At 33.9% G+C, this 19,739-nt stretch overlaps 1 long non-coding RNA gene across 1 annotated transcript in view; it reads left to right on the forward strand.

Moving 5' to 3' along the window:
• Positions 1-220: 220 nt before the first annotated feature.
• Positions 221-19,739, forward strand: part of LOC145263308 (uncharacterized) — a 167,425-nt gene continuing 147,906 nt past the window's right edge. Inside the window, exon 1 of the long non-coding RNA XR_013864510.1 lies at positions 221-370. This is a non-coding gene — a long non-coding RNA (uncharacterized LOC145263308). The remainder of the gene's footprint in view (positions 371-19,739) is intronic.

The raw sequence follows: 19,739 nt of genomic DNA on the forward strand, positions 1-19,739 counted from the left end.
TTATTTTTTATTTTTTAAAAACAATGTTTACAAAATGTCTACGCACGTTCGTAGACATTTTGTAAACATTTAAAAAACAAACAAACTGTGATTGTTTCTCAACAAAAAATTAAATGACCGTTCTAAATAAATTATTTATTATTATGATATTGAAAAACTGTTTTTGTACTTAATTATTATGCTTGTTTGTCAAAGTTTACTTTAAATTTGCGTTTTCCGGTTTCGTAATACGGCGATTCATGTTTTGGATCAACCGGATCACGTGACTCTTCTGGCGGCCATGTTGTAAGCCCTAACGGTATTTTTGGAGATTACCAAAAACAACCAACGTGTTTTTTTAAAAAAAGGTTTTAAACTTCGGACTTTACAGGTAAATTTCTAAAAAAACACAACTTTTTTTTGTTTAAATTTGAATATATTATTTATTGATCATTTATCTTCAAGTTGTGATATATAGCACTTTGGTGAGTAAATTAATTATTTACTTTTTAATAGACATTTCAAAATGGAAGGCGTGAAATCATTCGCCCCCCCCTGTCTTTCCAAGCTTATAACTACTCGAAAAATGTCATTCAAGCCCTAATTTTTTTTCAATTAAAGGAGCAAGGACCAAGGACCAAGGTTTCATTTAAAAAAAATAAGAAAAGAAACAACGTGGTTAAAAAAAAAAAAAAAAAGGTTTTAAACTTCGGACTTTACAGGTAAATTTCTAAAAATCACTACTTTTGTTTTAAATTTGAATATATTATTTATTGATCTTTTATCTTCAATTTGTGATATATAAAACTTTGGTGAGTGAATTATTTACTTTTTAATAGACACTTGAAAATGGGGGAGCGTGAATTAAAAAAAAACGTTTGTCTAAAATATTATATTCGGTTTATTGGAAAGAGCATAAAATTTCACATTGACCCTGAAAATATCGTAAAAAATTGAATCAATAGAAAAATTGATAGATTTTTAAAGTTTAAAAATTGAAAAATACTGAGCTCGTAAAATTCAATTAATTTCATTACTGTTTTTAAAAAAATAAAAATAAAATATTTCTATTACTTTGAAAACAACTTTATTAGTTTATTTTGGAAGTATAATCCATAAAGAAAATAAACAACCCACTTTTAAAAGAAAAATTACGAGTTTATTATATTTTATTCGCAGTTTCGTGTTAGGGGTGTCAAAAATTCCTACAAAAATTCTGGTACACCTCGGTGTGTATGTGTGAGAGTGGGAAAATATACGGAAAATACTCAGAAATAAGAATTAACGAAAACAAAGGAATATTTTATATATATATATAGTAAAATAGTTGGTTTACAAAAGGTTCAAACAAATGAATACTTGTTCTCTGTATAAGGGTGTTTGCAAAAGGGATTCAGGGAGCATCTGAAAAGCAATAAAGGCTTTGGTGAATAAAGGACGCAAAGCATGCGTTTCGAATAACGCTGCTAAAGATGGGCAAATGTGTGTTATAATGTTCAAAGAGGTGTGTGAACACAAATAACAGGAAGACAATAGAAAGACGGGGTTAATTAGTTGAACGAGTGAGAAAGGTTTAGTTGGTTATTTAGAACGTAGCTGACTAAAATATCCTCTATTCAACTGTAGATTGGTTGGTTGTTTTGGTTTTACGGCATATCAACCGTTTTCGGGTTATTTAATGCCGAATCCAGTGATTTTGAAGAAATTTTTTTAAATAGAATATATATAAATATATATTTCAAGTCAGTTTCTATTTAACCCATAGCTGGGATCCTAACAGGTACTACCACTCCGAGTCAGAGTGGACCTGGGAGCAATGGCAAAGGGTGGCTCCCCAAAGCCTACAAGATGGAGCCTCATCATCGGATATAGTTTAAGGTCATATCCAGGACCCTATTCAACTGTAGATTAAGTTTTCGTCTTTTATACAGAAGAAATTCTTTGAAATGTATCCCAAATAATAATTTTACACACGTTTTTGATTGGCTCGAAAATATACATATGCACTTATTAATCCAACTGGAAGGCTATATGCGCATAAACGATTTTAGTAACTTTTCTTTTGTACCTCAAACGATAAGTTCATACCACTACAGGATATATAATAATTCAGCTTTTTCCTCTGATTTGATGTAATTCGCAGTCCGGTCTGGGAAGTTTCATTTAAACTGGATTGGCTGCAGTAATGACCCAGTTTATTTTCTTTATAGAGAGATTGAAAGTCATGTTTTCTGCCAACGAACTTTGAAATTTTTTTTTATTCATTTCTCCGTAAACAGTTATGGCCATGGAATTATTTTCCCTTTCTCTTTTTAAACCTGTGCCATTTTATTTTCCTTATTTTTATTTATTATTAATTTTTTTTTAAATAAGTGAATTAAATTAATTACAAACAAACGGAAATAAAACAAAAATGACTAAAAAAAAAAAAAAAAAAATGCAGTGAAAGAACCAGAAAATTTAAACACAGGAGAAAAAACGAATTCCAGTTGAAAGAAGTGAGTGAAAACGAAATAATAGGTACAATATTAACGTACCAGTTCTTTCACAACTACAATAAAATATTTTCATAAGGATAAAACTAAATTCTCTTGGAATTAGAAATTTCGAAATGCGTTCAGCCTGTTCATCTGCATGTTATTAAAAAAAAAAAAAAAAAATTAAGTACATTGCTTACCAGTGGATAGTTCTGATACAAGGGAGATGATTTAAAACTAATCATTTCCTAGTAGTCTAAAACATAATTGAGTATAATTGTGTTATATAAGTAAGTATAGATATTGATATAAACTGGCAAAGGTGACCTAATGGATACCGATACACACTATTGAATCAGCAAACGAAGTTCAACCCCCATTGGATCTTTACTTACGTACTATCATATACGGATAAGGCATGAGCATATCTTTTATCGACTAAATAGAATAACAAATATTCAATGAAATCATGCCACTATCCATAAAAAAAAATGACGAGAACTGCTTCACTGTTGTTTCAACTCGCTATTTATTTACATACTAGCAAGGAGACTCGACGTTGCCCGAGATTGAATGATGACCAATGAATATTTCATACTATATTTTTTATTGCCATCGAAATCCGTGAAATCGCCCGGGAGAAAGCTTCACATGCCTCAAGCAGTAACTTAGTCCAAAATAAGCTATTTTACATTGCACTCTAGAGAACCTACGGTTTCGTTTATAAAATTATTTTATATTAACTTCTTTTCCGTTAACGAAAAAAAAAAAAATTAAGAAATTCACGTGCGGGGTTTGAACCTACAGACCATGGCAGGCAAAAAAACAAACAAACAAACAAACAAAAAACAAAACAAAAATAAAAACACGTAAATAAAGTATATTTATTATACAAACATTATTGGTTACATATGTGCATACATGCTTCAGTGGAATCTCAATTCCGAGAGACCACGTTATCCAACCAAGGAGCAACAACTAAAATGAAAATGTATAAAAAGTAAAAATAAAGATAAAAATATATAAGTGCGTGTGGTTTTAAACCCCGGAAAGGGGGGGTGTTAATTCGTGAGGGCGAAGGTAGGTAGGGAGTAAATTTACCGCAGAGAAAGGGAATAAGGAGTAAGAAGGAAGGCTGAAGGAAGATAACATCTAGGCTGGTCAACTATCTTAGCGGGGAGGGTCATGGCGATATTGTAGTTTTAGGGGTTCAGTGTTTATAGCTTTGATTTAGGAATTTCTAGAGTGGTCTACACTCTTACTTGCAGACTTTCTGCCTGCTTTTCATGGTCATTTTCGGTACACTACTGGAATTTAATCGAAGCGAACAAAATCCCTGTAGTCGAATGAAAAATATTTAGAAAACCTCTAGCTCATTAAATTCATTCTGTCATTTATGTATAACAGAAACTTGAAATTATTAGATTTAAAGATCGCGAAAAATTATTAAAGGTTAAAGTAGAATCGGCTATAAGTTGGAAACACTTTACGGGATATGCATTAAATAAGCTATAATAAAAACAATCATCATTCACCTTCAGGATACGAGAGGAGTTCTGACACATCAAATTACTATACTAACCTAGAAATGGCAAAAGATGTGTTAACATAAATAATTTAGTCAAGTTAATGACGAGACCACCGTCTAGCTATCCTATAACACTATTCTAAACTATACCGATTAATACTAATAAAACACAATAACAGGAAAAAGTTAAGTGAACTTTGCGTACTTACAAATAAAAACACCCTTAAACTAGCAAAATAATCTATGCAACTAATATATTTATAAAATATTGAATGTTGATATATACATACGAGAATGATTATCGTAAAACAGCATTGTATAATGAAGCCAAACACATGACTAATTTCGGACTTTAATTAATTGATCTCGTAATATGGACGGATCTATACTATACTATTATGTATTTGTGTGCAGGTATGCGGTCAGGTAATTTTATCCGTATAGAGAAATACATAAGCTTATAGCACATACATTATATATTCTAGTATTTAATAAGAGACTGACAAAATATAAAATAATAAAATAACTCGTATACAGATCTATGGATTTCTGGAATAAATTACGAGCCTCTTTAAACACTAACGCAGCTCAAATGAAAAAGGACAACTATTGAAATAAAGTTTATACAGATATGAAAACCTATACATACGCTTAAATGTATTTTGAAGATTTCATTACTACATACACATTAATATTTAGAATGCAACTCCCATGAGACCATATATATTTAAATCATATAAAAGATTATATAAAAAAGTTATATATATATATATATATATATATATACATGCTACACGTTAACTCGATTGCATAGGGTTCTGGATATGACCTTAAACTATATCCAGTGGTGAGGCCGCAGCTTGCGGGCTTTGGGGAGTGTGGAGCCACCCTTTAATTGCCATTACTCCCAGGTCCACTCTGACCCGGAATGGTAGTACCTGTTAGGGTCCCAACTATGGGCTGAATAGAAACCGACTTGAAAACAACAAATATATTATTAAAAAAAAATTTCTTCAAAATCTTTGGATTCTGCATTAAATAACCCGAAAAGGGTTGATATGCCGTAAAACAAAAACAACAATCGATTGTATAGACAAGTGTTATTCAAAAGTATATTAAGTTTATCAGTAAAATTAATGATCCATCAAAATGACCAAGCAAAGCAGACAGAAAGTCTGCAAGAGTGTAGACCGCCCTAGAAATTCCTAAATCAAAGTTATAAGCACTTAACCCCTAAGACCATAATATCGCCATAACCGCCTCCGATCACTACCTATTCTCTTTCTCTACAGCAAATTTACTCCCTAACAACTGTCGCCCTCACAAACTAAACCCCACCCCTTTCTGGAGTTTAAATCACACACACTTATATATTTTTATCTTCATTTTTACTTTTTATACAAAACGAATAAACCTTTATTTTATTTTCAGTTGTTGCTCCTTGGCCTGATGGTCCTGGATATGACCTAAAACTATATCCGATGGTGAGGCCCCAGCTTGCGGGTCTTGGGGAGTGTGGAGCCACCCTTTAATTGCCATTGCTCCCAGGTCCACTCTGACCCGGAGTGGTAGTACCTGTTAGGGTCCCAACTATGGGTTAAATAGAATCCGATTTAAAAAACAAATATACTCCATTAAAAATCGTTCCTCAAAATAACTAGATTCGGCATTAAATAACCTGAAAAAGGTTGATATGCCGTAAAACCAAAACAACCAGCCTTGGCCTGATAACGTGGTCTCTGAGATTCCACAGAAATATGTATGCACATATGTAACCAATTATGTTTGCATAATAAATATACTATACATATTATTTTAAATTATTATATTGAATAGCTAAAAGAAAAAAAATAAAGAAATATAATTATAAGAATTTAGTATAGTGTATGATTTCCTTAGGCTAGATAAGCATTCCCCCCCCCCAAAAAAAAATGACTACATTTAAATTTTAAATATAATTTTAATTTAAATTTTTAAATAAAAATTTAATTTTGATATTGGAATTGATTTTAAATTGAAGTCCGTTTTAATTTTAAATTTGTAAAATATAAAATATTAATTCAAATTGGTTAATAATGGGTTTTAAAATTATTTTTTCCAGTCTGATAAATTAGTTTTTATTATAAATTTTGAAGAATAATTAAAATTTATATATAATAGGTTACTTCAGGATATTTAAAGGAAATTTACATTTTACCCATATTAAATAAGGTGTGTGAAAGAATATAAACATACTATATAGTACATATAGAAGAATAAAATTATTATTATCAATTTGAATTAATCTTGACTTTAACAAAGTTATCTTCCTTCAACTAGTTAGGATAAAATAATTCCATTTAAGACCGGAAAAAAATTACAATTAATAGTTTTAAAAACCTTATTTTTCATAGATGACGCGATAAACAATATTAGAAGAACATAACAAAAATTTTAAATCTATACAATTTCTGTTTCTTCTCCTCTTGGTTTCTTTAGTGTCCAAAATATTAAACGGACAAATTTTTAAATTTTATTATTTGAATTTTAGGTTGTTCAAAAAAAAAAAAAATTCGAACGAGATCTTGTAACGTACGTGTATGTTTCCATTTTCGGTTATAGAACAAACGAGTATCGGCTGAAGAGAGCTTGATAGTGGGATCTAAAACGGTCCTCTATTATTAGGTTTAAAACCTAATAATAGAGGACCGTTTTAGACCGACGGTACCGATGATTTATCTCATCTAATCTTTCTATACATAAAAATATAGATATTCTCTTATTTTTGAATTTTTCCCCTTATAACAGAGCACTCTGCTGGAATCCTTTTACCCCCAAAATATAACTAAGTATATATATATATATATATATATATATATATATATATATATATATATATATATATATATATATATATATAAGCTGAACGTGTGTGTGTGTGTGTCTGGTCACGAATAGGCTCCTATATGGTTGACTATTATAGAAAACTGATCACATATAATGATAGATGTATCGAAACACAGGAATGGATATGTTTGATCTGGCAGAACCGTGGTTCATTAAAATTGTGGGGTCTGCATTCGCGCCTGGTCCACAAAGTATGGAAATAAAATATAAATAAAAAAACGTTTACAAGGGTTTTTGATATAGATGTACATAATAATATTTTGATAAGTATGTTTTAACTTAAATAGGGATGGTATAATAAAATTGTGGGGTCTGCGTTCGCGCCTGGCCTCAATAGAATGGAAATATGCACAAACTTTAATAAAGACTTTTTATATCTATCTGCGTAAGTATACTTTGATAATTATGTTTCAGTTTGAAGAAATATGGTATAATAAAATTATGGGGTGTTCGTTCGCGCCTGACCTCCATAGAATGGAAATATGTCACAAAGTTTAACAAGGTTTTTAATATAGATCCACAGAATATTGTGATAAGTGTTTCAGTGTGAACAGGCATGGTATAATAAATTATGGGGTTTATCTATTTTATTTTTACTTTCATCATATTTTGCTTTGATTTGTATACCCCCAAATTCGAAGCTAATATATATACAAACAAACATTTTTCTCTATGATAGTGTGCACGATTGTTTTAAATAGACATTGTATTTTGAAATTAAAGATTTAAAAAGGTTTATAGGTAGACAACAAACAAAAAATGAAGCCTGAACTTGAATATATAAATCGAAACAGATTTTTCCTTTTCAACCTAAGAAGCGTTATTATATTCTAAATTGTATTCAAGTTTTGTACATACAAACGCTGATTTTATGCTTGGGGATGTCCTCAGCTATAATAACCTCATTATTATAAAATTACACCAGGTGATCTCATCAAACTCAAACATGCTTCTTAAGCATAATAAGTATAAACTTTAGTAACGGATCTTGTGGATTGTAAACTGTAGCTCGTATTGTTTTATAATGGGGGCGGTCGATCTTTCCTTTCCTTTCCTTCTCCTCCTAATGTGAGGATTCTGTTTGCTATGACTCCTAGGATTTTTGTTGGAAAGGCGAGCTAGCAACCCTTCCCTCGATAACCGAATCGTAGAAAGTGACAGCAAACCCGGAAGAGGGGCGAGGCCGCCTCCGTTTCCTCTCTTGATCAGGTTAGAAGGCAAATCCAATTCCTAATCCCATCGGAAGAAAATTGGGAGCATTTTAACAAACATGGGTCTACTTTCGCTTTCCATATGAATAAATCTGTGTACAAAAGATGTCGTTATAAAGGTTGTTGCAAAGAAGGTGAGTTCCCTCTACTGTGCTAGAAAATTACTCACACCAGAGATCATCGCGTAGCTTTTCAAAGCCACCACTCGCCCATGCATAAAATATTGTTGCCACATCTGGGATCGTGCATCTACCACTAATCTCTCCCTCTTGGGCAGGGTTAAAAATAGTCTCCAATTTAATTGGTCCCGTACTGTTAACTAAGCTCCAACCCCTGTCCCATAGCCGCAATGTGACATCCCTATGCATGTTTTACAAGTACACTCCCTCGACAAACCTGTTTAGCAACAAACTCACCCCTTCACTGTAGAGGCACCTAGACCCTGGAAAGCCTTCTACTCTAATAGCTTTTTCCCTCGGATTACTGAATTTTGGAATTCCCGCTTCCTTGACTGTACTGACACGCAGAAGTTTAAGTGTAATCTCGCTAATCTTTTAAACATGGCCCCAAATAGTATCCCTCTTACATCCAAGTGGCAATATGGTCTGTTTCGGGTGAACAGGACTAAAATAAATAAACAAATTAAATATTTGTTCCAGATCGGCATGCGTGCGTGGCTAGGTATTTATTTGCTTCCCCACTGAGCAAATTAGGCACAAGGCCGTTTTTTTAATGTGGAGAGATTGGGGAAATGGGGACCCGCTCCCCGGGGAGTAGGGGAGCTGGATAGTGACAATTGGTATAAAGAGTTCTCCCTACATTGACCAGTAAATGATTGCCACAAGGGCAATTGTCATAGATGTGGGGTTCCCCCCACATATGGTCATTGATTGCAGTATCTGTTCCAGCAGATACTACACTTGGCCCGGGGCCGGAGCTGGCGTCCGGCCGAGACTTGTGTGGCTGACTGACAAACAGAGAGTGATCATCACTATTGTCAATCAGACGAAAGCGTGGAGCCAACTTGATCTTAGCTATTCTCAACCATGACACAGATAGTATACGTAGATTCAACATTGCTATCATTTTATAGTGGTTATATTATCGAGAAATGTAAATCTCTAAATTAAAGAAGTTACACTTTTAAAATACTTGAAGTTTTTTTTTTGTTACACACAAAATAACGGTTTACTTTACTTTTATGAATTTAGCGAGTTCAAACCATCACATAGCACGAAGCACGTGTTTATCATTCTTTCCTCTAACTAGAACTGTTATACCAATTTAAATAATACAGTCAATTAAAGGACATCCACCAACTTTGATAAAATGAACCCATTTTTTGTTTAGGCATTTTTATCCTCGGCCCCCAAATCAACAGAGATTAGAGCATTCCTGTAATGATCCGACCCCTGTTGATTTGTGGTAGGAATTTAATTCTGTGCAGTTCTAGAAGGTCCATCCTTCCAGGACTTGCCTTCTCTTTTTGAGAAAGGGTTAGTTTATTGCGTGAGGCGCCATTACTGGGGAATCCCGACGGGGCTGCCCAGGTACTTTTTTGCAGGTCAGAGTGCCCCTTCTCAATCTCACTTTCCAACTCTGGTGTTACAGTTCTTGGAGTGAGTGAGAATTATATATCCTCTTGTTTGTACGCTGCTGCTGCTAATAATAATAATAATAATAATAATAATAATAATAATAATAACTAGCGGGGCATGTGGAAATTCCACAGGGGCTCGAATGGCCTCTGGGCCTTGATAAGCTGTGACACCCATGTAAAAAAAAAATCATATGTAATATATTGATGTTGGCATTCTGTAGATGTTCAGCGTAAATGGAGACGCTCTGATATTATTGTAGCTCTTTTGTTAAAACTGCAAAAATATTTATCTAAGCTAGCAGGGACGCCCGGCGTAGCCCGGTCATAAAATACGCTTAAATATGATACTTTAATTCTTACAGATTTCATATATATTATTATAGAGTTAATATTCTATCGATTTTTATATATTATAAAGTTGCGATTTCAACAAAAAATATCCATATGACTTGGATGCATCAGCTTGAATCAAAACTGAAACCAAAACTTATGAAATATATATAAACTTCAGTTCCTTCAGCTATAATCGAAACCGAAACCAAAACTCATTAAAAATTCTTGGTAAAATTATTTATAAAAAATAAATGACTTGAATGCCATGAACTATAATCGAAGCCGAGACTAAAACTTATGAAGAATCCTTGGTAAAATTATTTATTATAAGAAATGGAAGCCCATAACAATGAAACGACAGTCACTCGGATGTAAGTGTGACACACAAAATAAATAGCGCACACGATATTCTATTAATACATAGATAATGCTGCTGCTAACAACAACAACTACAACTACAATAATAATAATAATAATAATAATAATAATAATAATAATAATAATAGGGACTATTTTTTTATATCCTAACAATAACCTAACCTTCCACATGTTTAGTGTCCTCCACGATTTTAGATTTTTCGCGGCTTTCAAATCGAAAGCTGCTTCTGCAATTTCCAGGATTCTTCGTCAAAGTCTTGAAATCCATGGATGCTCATTCATTACATAATATACGATAACATTTAAAAATAAACTCACCCCCATCCGGATTCTAAAACATCAAACCATAAAAAAAATAAATCGATGTTGTTTTGTATAATGATGAGATTGTAAAGAAGCCACTTGTTGCTCTTTAGTTGGGTTTGTCTAGACAAGAAAGTTCAATGTTATTTATGCTCAAAACTTTCCATGACTAAAAGCAGTACATCGCCGACGAAACAGTTTATAAAACAAAACACCCCTTTTAAGCAGTAAACAGTAAAGTATGTATTAAAAATTGGCGGATTGCAGTAATATTTGTTATTGTAATCAATCATCGCTGAATGTTCAAAACGCCAGAATACATCGACGAAAACATAAAACGTTTCACATGTTGAGAAACATTATTTGTGAAGAATGAAAATTTAACAAATCTAACCCTCTTTATTTTGTTTATTTTGAAGAAAAAAATCAGTTAATAAATATTTTATAACAGACGGAATATTTACGACCATTGAAAAAACTTTTTGCATTTCAAAGAGAGAGAGAGAGAGAGAGAGAGAGAGAAAGAGAGAGAGAGAGAGAGAGATTCTCTATTGCATGGGCGAGAGGTCTTCTGGGATTGGGTCTTACCCCCTACCCCCCTAAAAAAATAAAAATAAATAAAATAAATAAAAATACTATTTTACGCGCACTCATTGAGCGTGTGTCGTATCCGGTGACGTAACAATATTTCAATTTTGAAGCAGAGTAACAATACAAATGTCACTAGCATCGCGCCAAAGATGACGTCACCGTTTCCAGTGCTTCCTCACATTCCTTTCCTTCCTCTTTCTATTCTCACTTCCTCTCTTTCTCAACTTCCTTAAAACAAATCTTTTTTCTTTTTACACCCCTTACTATCTCTAGTTTCAATCGGCCTGCATTTTTGTGAATAGAGGGGAGGCCAAACATTTTTCATGCTTTTCCTCACAAAATTCCAACCAGAAACTAACGCGGTGAAATTTTGTTTACCCCCCCCCCGCCACCAAGCATCGCAGTTTTTTTTTTGTTTTTTTCTGTAGTTATTTGTATTCTCATTGGTTGTTGGATAATTTACGACAAACTAAAATGATTCTATGCATCTGTAATTATATTCATGGACAAAATGTTTGTAGGTTTATACGTCTACACACCTACGCTGAATGTGGCACAAGGCTTTTTTCATGTGGTTTCCCAACGGGCAATAATTAAATGGTTCGTGAGGTGTCATCTCGTCTCTTTTCATGCTCCACAAGTGAGGGAGTCCTGAGAAGGTTGAGGCACTTTCTAAAATAGTTCTGCCCATTGCCCTGCACAAAAATGGTTTGTGTTTAATTTACTCTCGTATGAATGTTAATAAAAACCAGCAACATTTAGTTATTTTTGACAATTTATTATATCTTGTTTTTACATGTTACGAACGCACGATGCAATAATTGTGCAACAAATAGGTTACTTTTTAAGTGTATTTTTACAATGGATTTTCAGGAAGTATTGACTCGTGCCAATGGATTAATTTATGAATCCGCCTACAAAGATAAGGTGTGTAACGTTACACATGTCAATCCTTTTACCTGGTGAACCAAACACACAAAAAAACACACAAACAACTGCACTTAAAGGGATGGTTAGAATCTGTAGGAGATCTCTCGGATATATAGAGAACGAATGTCTGGCATCTGGTAGGATGCCCCATCCCTAGCTAGAACAAGATTATAAGAAGAAAAAAAAAGAGATCTTTTTTAATATTTTATTCTACTTTTTATTTTTATTTTTTTATCCTTTGAGATGAGGCTTCATAATTTATGTATTGATCTTTTTACGGATTGTTATCCCCATCTTCATAGTTCACACAGCAACAACTATAAAGATAAGGACAACAGCCCGAAAACAAAGATGAATACTTAAGCCGTTTTTTAGTTTCAAATAATAATATATTAGTTTAGTCTCACAATACTAAATTATTTGTTCCTTCGTATTATTTGGATTCTTTGGACTACTGTTCTTATCTTAAGCGTTATTTTCACTTCCGACCTTATATAACATGAAATCGGCGAACGCCTTGATTGGGGCCTTGTTTCTAGAGCAATAGCTCTCGACATATCAAAGGTCTTTGATAGAGTCTGGTACTAAGGGTTACTTCAGATTTACTAGCTACAGAATATATAGCAATATTATTGCAACTATAGATTACTTTCTCTCTGATATGTCTATACAAAAAGTTTTTGATGGACAGAATTTTGGATCATATAGTATCAACTCGGGCGTGCCTTAAGAATCTATTCCTAGTTCAAGCCTCTTTCTGATTTTCACTAATAATCTTCCAAATCTTATTCAGAAATCATTTGTTGACGTTTATGATGACGGGACAACTGTATATGGCAGCACCTCAAAAAGCAACGGGGATCAAGATTTTGCTAATTTTTTCTTATGATCACGTGGTGAAATCGGGAAAAAGGTGCCGTGAAACATTTAACATCTACAAAATATGATTCTCTCCTTTCATCACCAATGCTTGAATTCTTTTTTTTTTTTTTCTATAAACGAAATTAATGTTGTCATCCTTGAAACCCCCCTTGCTTCGATAAGTTCCTATGACTGACTTTTAGTCCAGAACTAAATTGGAAGATATATATCCAATCTATTGCTAATCTGTTGATATGTATATAGCCAAACTATTGCTAATCTGTTGATATATTATTTTTATTTATATAAACAAATATTACATACTCGCTACACTGAACATGCTAATGTTTTGGAGCAATTGGTTTATTGTTCGTCATCAAGCGAGAGAAATAGTTTTTATCTGCTATTCAAACCATCTGATTCTTAAATGAAAAAGTGAAACATGTTTTATGCATAAAAAGTAAAATATTAAAGCGCTAACTTGGAGTGGGAGGGGTGATACTAAGTGACATTGTAGACTTAAAAATAGAAGGCGATGTGGGGAAAGGGGACCCCAAAACTTAACAAGATAAAGGAGAAAGGTAGAAAGATATTAGAAGGAAAAGTAAGTGGCAGCTAAAAAAGAAGAAAAAGGAAAATGAAAGAAAAAAAGGTAAAAAAAGGGAAGAACCGAAAGGCGTAAAGAATACGTAAGGGGTCAGTATAGTTACATTGCATTACTCTAAGAAAGATGGAGGGGTTAACACAATATGGAAAATTTATAAACGTTTAAATTAAGATGTCAACGAAAGCATATGAGTTAAGGGGGATAATAGTAAGTTAAAAGGAAGTTTATAAACTTGCCATATTGTGTTAACCTGTTTCAATATTTTATTTTTTTTATTTATAAAAAATATGCTTCACTTTTTCATTTAAGAACCAGATGCTTTGAATAGCAGCTAAAACTTTATTTATCTCGCCTAATGAGGAAGAGTTGATTTTTTTAAATAAACCAATTTCTCCGAAACATTAGCGTGTTCAGCGTAGCGAGTATGTAATATTTGTCTATATAAATGATATATTTGGCTCTTTTTATTGAGCACTTTTAATAACCAAGTTTTAATTCATGGATTTTATTTTCTGAATATCTTTAACCTGGTATATATATATATATATATATATATATATATATATATATATATAAGAATTCCCAATTTTAATTGTTCAATATCTAACCTATTTTTATTCATTATTTATAAACTCGCAGTGTCCATTCTTTTAACTGGCATATTTAATATCCAGTTATTTCTAAAATAATGGACAATCGCTCTTTTTCCGACATAAATAATATTTAGTTATTTCTAAACGAATTAACAATCGACTGCATTCCTAGGATTTCAATTATCCATTATCTTTTAACACTTGCCTGCAGGGTTCGATTCTTGCCTTTTCCTAATATCATTTTCACTTATCTAATCTGCATTACTTACATGAGAAGGGGAGAGCCCTTCTTATGTAACACCAGGATCGTATCTTAGTATTATGTTCGCTGAAATTTCCAGGTATACTTCATCGTTAGAAAGGAAAAAAAAATGTACAAATATGGTGAAGGTGTGTTTATGCTAAGGGCCAGAGGTTATAGGATGCCTGTTGTATTAAGTTAGCCGAGAACCATTAATTATTGTTGAAGCGTGAGTCGGTATTAAAGTTTGATATTATGAAATTATTGATATAATATTTTACCAGTAATATTACTATTAACTCACTAGGAGTTTTCACGCAGGTTAACATCAAAGATTTCTCTTTGAAAACAACCTGCGGTGTTCTCTGAAGTCTGAGTGACAACAAGCCTCCTCAGATTTTCGGTACTTACCACCTCTTTCGATAACCGTTGCAAATCATTTTGCGTTATCACAATAGCCGTTTGTTTACCATTTATTTCTTGATGGTAACAACCATTGGTTGTCACTGGAATTCGGGTGGGAATAAGCCTCCCCAAGGTCTCAGTCCTCTTCACACTATCCAGTGGAGGTTTAGTTAGTGCATTCTCCCCTCAGGCTTTTCATCCTCCTTGACCCTTCTCACTTATTTGGTGTGGCGCCTGTTTATGGTGACACACACACAAAATTGGTGGGTAAGGGTAGCCGAAGGTAGGGGCACAGGTTGGCAGGTTAGTTTGCTTACAATTATACGGTTTTGGTTTTCATAATTCCATGTGATGTTTCTTTGTGTTTTACATCTGTAGCAGTTTCTATATGTCCGGTTTGCGCTTGTGGCTCATGTGTGAGTCTCCGCATTCAAGGGGTTTCCTTAATATTTCAGCCGTTTTCATTATTGTTATCCGTTGTATCTTCTCGGTCATCCCTCTGATTCCAATCTCTCCCATTCTTTTTTCAAAGTTGTTTCGGTATTGTTCCTAGTGCTCTTATTATTATTGGCGTTATCTTGGCCTTCTTTATCTTCCATATTCCTTTTAGCTCTCTGGTCACGTCCATGTATTGTTTCACTCGTATGTACTTCTTCCTTTTGACTTCACGTGCGCGTTCTCGGCTATCTTTTGAGATCCTTTTCGTTTCGCCAGTTTTTTGTTCATTTGTTTTGGTTACCTGAATATGCTTCGAAGCGACGTGATACATTCATTTTCTTTTAAATTTTAACACAAAAAAAAAAAATCATTAGAAAAATTGAAACAAAAAATTCTGTACTTAAGCAGAGAATTCCGTTATTCTAACAATGTTTGTTTCAAATGTGCACATACATATACGTAAAATACGTGTAAATATACTATTTAATTCATGCAGATTTCGTATTTATTTATTTATTTTATTTTTTTTTTTTACAAAGGCATCACCACATTATCAAGGCCCAGAGGCCACTCAAGGATAAGGGTTAAAGAGTGTACAGTAGAAATTGGTCAATATAGTAATCATTAGTAATGAAAATTTGGCAAATTTAATAACCTATATGGAACGGCCCATCAAGAACTTATTTACTTTAGACTTGAACACAAACATATTGTAGTCAGCCGGAAAGCAGGAAAACGGAAGACAATTCCACAGTCGTGCAGTTCTAAGAAAGAAGCTTTGTTCATGGAATCTACGTTTAGGTTTAGGGACAGATAAAGAGTGGGGGAAATTATTGATAATGTTTACAGCTAGACGAGTGTTTCTTGTGAAAGTTTGGCGAGGGGGGACCATAGATTGAAGCTCAGTTGAACACTTTCCATGAAAATAACGATACATCAGAGACAAACTCGCAACATCTCTTCTGTGAGATAGAGGTTGCAAGGAGGAGAAAAGGACATCTCCTACGAGGCTACGAAGTCTATTTTGAACTCTATCAAGGCTGGACAAGTCCTTTCTAGCAGCTCCTGCCCAGATGTGGCAACAGTATTCCATCCTTGGACGTACCTGGCTCTTATATAGATAGAGAATAGCATCAGCAGTGAGATATCTACTGGATCGATAGAAAAATCCCACCATTTTTCCAGCGGCCTTGGCAACAGATTTGATATACGTGTTCCATTTAAGATCAGGAGTAATGGTCAAGCCCAGAAGCTTGTCAAAACTTGAGGCCTCCTGAAGACGAGAGCCATTCATTTCAATTGATGACAAATGTGGATTAGAATGTTGATGATGTAAAGAGAGAAGCTTGGTTTTAGATGCATTAAAAGTAACCAGCCACTCCTTTCCCCATTGTACTACGTGCTCAAGATCAGAGGAGAGAGAATTGGAGAGAACTTGGTCGTTTACTGTTTTAGATGTGGTACCATAAATGGTAGTGTCGTCAGCATAAATGTCTACAAATGATGTAAGGATATGATTTGGAAGATCATTAATGTAGATCAGGAAAAGAGTTGGGCCCAGGATGGATCCCTGATGGACACCGGCATTAATACTGTGAGCTTCTGATTTTTGCCCCTCAACTACTACTCTTATGAACCTATCAGAAAGAAATGATTTAATAATTGAGAAGACTTTTCCATCTATACCATAGCTAGCGATCTTATGAAGTAAACCTTTATGCCATACCCTATCAAAGGCTTTAGATATGTCAAGAGCAATTACCCTAGAAAGATTGCCACCGTCGAGAGATTTGCTAATCCTATGCGATATAACTGTAAGCACATCTGCTGTAGATCTAGCAGAACGGAAACCATATTGAGTGTCACTAAGAAGGTTATTTTTGTTGAGATGGTTGATTACTTCTGTATTTAACACAGATTCTAGCAACTTACTCATGACGCACAGGAGACTTATTGGCCTGTACTGAGAGGGGGATGAGCGATCACCTGAATTCTTAAATACAGGGCATACTGATGAGATTTTCCAGGGAGATGGGAAACTATTCTCCTTAAGACAACGTTTAAACAGTTTTGTAAGTATGGGCGCTAGTTCAGGTTGAAGTTTTTTGAGTACTATAATTGGAATACCATCAGGGCCAGTTGCTTTACTCGAATCAAGGTTTTTGATTAGCTTCGCAACATCACGTACAGATATACGTATATCACATAGCGTGTTTTCTGATACAGGAGGAAATATTGGGGGTTGGCGGTCTTGGTCGCAAAGGGTAGAATTAGCTGCAAAGTTCTTGACAAAGAGTTTGGCTTTGTCTGATGCTGACGAGATTACCTCAGGTCCAATGATAATAGTTGGGATGGAGCACACGCTTCTGTTCAGGATTCTGTTTGCTATTTGCCAAAACTGGTGGGAACCAATCCGCTGCTCAGCTACTTTGGACTTAACAGATTGAGCATACAACTCTCTTGCGTTCCTTATTACTTTCTTACAATGGTTGCTGGCAGTCCTGAAAACGGCTTTAGTTTCCATACATCTATTACGTTTGAAGCAGTGGAAAAAGTGATTTCTGTGCGCAATGGCAGCAGCACATTCTGGAGAGAACCATGGCTGGCTGTTAGGTTTTTGCTGAAACTTTTTAGAGGGTATGAAATGGTCAATACCTACAATTAACCATTCAGTTAGGTCTAATACTATAGAGGACATATCCTTTTTAAACATGGAATGCAGAGGTAGATCAGATATAAATGTACGGAAGCTATCCCAGTCAGCCTTAGTGTATCGATATACTGTACGATGAAGAGGTACGTCTGGGGACTTATTACATTTCGTTTTTATCTTAATTGATACAACAGAGTGGTCGGAAGATCCAAGAGGCGACAGAACAGAAACTGAACATAGTTCAGGGCAAGTTGTGAGAAAAAGGTCTAGTAGGCTCGCATACTGGCCGTCATTATCGGGCACACGGGTAGGTTCCTGAACAATCTGAGTGAGGTCATAGGCAATGGAGAAATCATGACAGAACCTCCCCTCATCATCGGTCTTGTTTGAGTGGGTCAACCATTCGACGTTGTGAACATTGAAGTCTCCACATACGTGAATGTTAGCTGAAGGATAAGTAGAAAGGACTTGGTCAATTTTCTCAGATATGCTTTGAAAGATAGTAACTCCGCTGTTGTGGGGGCGATAGAGAGTAAATATAAATGCAGTAGTGTGAGCTAAAGCAACCCGGAAGCACATATAGGGTAAGTTAGGATCTTCCCTGGAGATGGAGTCAATTCTCTATCGAGCATTATATTGTATCCAATATTTAGTAATGATTTCAAAAGTAAAAAAAAATATGATTTAGGTGCAATCAGTTAGAATCGAAATCAAAACATATAGCTGTCTAGCCTTATACGTTACTGTTTGAGCTAAATCCATACGCATACAAAATCAACCGAAAATAGCGTTATTTAACATATAAATGTATATTCTCGCATACATATTTATGCCTGCCAAGTTCAAATTATTTCCAATCTTGACCCCTTAGCAGTGTTTTTTTTTTTTTTTTTTTTTTTACCGGTTTACCTATTTGTTCCACGGGTCAAAATCCCTTATATATCAAGTTACAAGTCTGTAGAAAAAAAAAAAAAAACTGACGGAGGAGTTTGGTAAAGATTGTTCCTCACACAGGCAGACAAGGTCACTTCTATATAATACTTGCGCGATCGTAAAACGCGCCGAAATATGATATTTTAATTTATGCAGATTTTTTATTCATTTTTCTAGAGTCAATTCTCAATCGATTATTATACTGTGTATATATATATATATATATATATATATATATATATATATATATATATATATACATACATACATATATATATGTGTGTGTGTGTGTGTGATTTCAAAAATTAAAAAAATACTTGTGTGCCATTAATTAGAATCGAAACTAAAGCATATAGCACTTCAGCTTTATCCATTACTGTCTGACCAAAATTCAAACGTATACAAAAATAAGCCCCCCCCCCAAAATAACGTTGTTTGACTATAAATATATATTTTTGCATGTGCAGAAGAGCATTAAGTCGATTAAGCATGCTAAGTTACAATTTTTTTTATTTTGACCCCTTAGCAACTATTTTTACCGATCAAAACTAAATTGAATTTGGTCCACAGGTTCAAATTCTCTATACATCAAGTTTCAAGTCTATAGACCAAAACCTGACAAAAGTTTTATAGAGACCCTTCCTCACACACAGACAAGGTCACGTTTCTATAATGTTAGCAGACTGCCCGACGTTTCGGGATGGTAAGATACGCTTAAATATTATATTTTAATTTATATAGATTTCGTATTTATTGTTATTGAGTCAATTCGCTATCAATTATTATAGTGTA

The sequence above is a fragment of the Euprymna scolopes genome, chromosome 3 (assembly GCF_053919585.1).
Source record: "Euprymna scolopes isolate OS-2025 chromosome 3, ASM5391958v1, whole genome shotgun sequence".
Lineage (NCBI taxonomy): Eukaryota > Metazoa > Mollusca > Cephalopoda > Sepiida > Sepiolidae > Euprymna > Euprymna scolopes.